The sequence below is a fragment of the Silene latifolia genome, chromosome 9 (assembly GCF_048544455.1).
Source record: "Silene latifolia isolate original U9 population chromosome 9, ASM4854445v1, whole genome shotgun sequence".
In the NCBI taxonomy this organism is placed as follows: domain Eukaryota; kingdom Viridiplantae; phylum Streptophyta; class Magnoliopsida; order Caryophyllales; family Caryophyllaceae; genus Silene; species Silene latifolia.
Window position 1 is genome coordinate 89,753,933 of NC_133534.1, and position 1,882 is coordinate 89,755,814.

At 42.3% G+C, this 1,882-nt stretch overlaps 1 non-coding gene across 1 annotated transcript; it reads left to right on the top strand.

The window, feature by feature from the left end:
* Positions 1-1,121: 1,121 nt before the first annotated feature.
* On the top strand, positions 1,122-1,228 carry LOC141603587 (small nucleolar RNA R71). Its single transcript, XR_012525451.1, has one exon. It is a non-coding gene; the product is annotated as a small nucleolar RNA R71 (small nucleolar RNA).
* Positions 1,229-1,882: the final 654 nt, after the last annotated feature.

Consider the following 1,882-nt stretch of genomic DNA (forward strand, 5'->3'; position numbering starts at 1 on the left):
CCATGAACTCACCGAATTGAGAATTCTTTTGATGCTTTGCCAATCTATGAGGGAATGGCACTTTGACTTTTTTCGGCACCTTTGTTTCAACATCTTTCTTTGGAGGATCATCCTCCGCATCCTTGATTTCCTCAACCACAAGTGGATCGTCCACCTTCTTTGGAACATCCTCACTTTCTTTACCATTTAGAGAAATCTCCAACACAACAAGTACCTCCTCATCTTCCTTGGGCATGGATGGTCCATCATATTTCGTACCACTTCTTAGGGAGATAGCATTAAGGGTAGAAGTTGGTTGCTCACCTTGAGGTGGTAGTTGACCCGTTTTCCTTGAAGAGCTAGATGAGGCTAGTTGAGCCATTTGTTGCTCCAACATTTTGATTACGGCATTTTGAGCTTGCTCATTCTTTTGGATTTGAGCCAAATATTCCTTTTGAATTTGTACTATCAAGCCCTCAAGCTTACCTCCTCCTTGGTTATTTTGTTGGCCATTTTGTGGTGGGGGTTGATGTTGTTGGTAATTTTGTTGTGGTGGCCTTTGTTGGTTTTGATAACCCAGTGGAGGATTATACTTTTGTCGTTAAGGGACATAGGAATTTTGTTGTTGTGGGGGTTGATGTTGAGGATTAAGCACATTATTACTTCTATATGACATATTCGGGTGGAATCTTGAATTCGGGTTATATGTATTTGAAAATGTACCCGAGGGATAAGAACTTTGTCTTAGAGCTTGAAAAGCATTTACCTCCTCAATAGTAGCTTGGCAATGAGCGGTGTAATGACCCGCACCCCCGCAACCATCACAAACAATGATTTGACTCGTAGAAGACAAGACATTGAGTTGTTGAAGGGAATCTCTAGCATCTTGTTCCGCCAATTGTTGTTGGAGTAAGGCAATTTGAGCTAACAAGACGGAATTGTCGGAGGATTCTTCTTTACCTTTGAGTGGCACACTTCGGGAATTAACATATTGTGCATCATGGACCACCATAGATTCGATCGTGGCATGAGCAATATCGGTGTCAATTTGATCAAACTGCCCATTGTTGGCGGAATCAATAATCCTTCAGGACTCGGCAAAACATCCATTGTAGAATGTTATAGCTATAAACCAATCATCTAGCCCATGATGTGAGAATTGCCTTTGAAACTCTTTGTACCTCTACCAAGCCTCATATAAGCTCTCAAGAGCTTGTTGACGGAATCCGGTGATTTGGCTCCTCAAAGTTTGAGTTTTTTCCGGTGGAAAAAACTTTTGATAGAATGCAAGAGCTAATGTCTCCCAATTGGTGATTCCCATAGCGGTGCGGTCAAGGCTATTGATCCAAAGCTTGGCCTTGTCCTTCAAAGAGAAAGGAAAAAGTATTTCCCTTCCTTGGGCTTGATTGACACCCGTTTGACGGATCATGGAGCAATAATCGCAGAAATTTTGCACATGCAAATTGGGATCCTCCAAAGGACTTCCCCCAAATTGCTTCCTCTCCACAAGGCTAATAAAAGCCGGTTTGATCTCGAAGTCTGTCATGGTAATTTGAGTAGTTATGATACCGGCCGGAAGCATGGCCACAGTGGGCTTTGAGTGATCGGAAAGTTTCACCATCTTTTTGGTTGAAGATGGTGGTGGTGGTGGAGATGATGAACTTGAAACCTCCTCATCTTCAAGGGCTTATAGATCGTCTAAGTAATACTTTCTAGCACTTTCAACTTGTATGGGAGAAGTGGCTTCTTTCACTTGTTTCCAAAAACGTCGTCTTCTCCTAAAGGTTTTCTCGGGATCAGAATCCGGTGAAAGTAATTCTCCACTACGAGAGGATCTGGGCATAAGACAACAATTTCTAGAAAATGATAAGTAACGGTCTCACGGAACAAGTGTTCCTTAAGA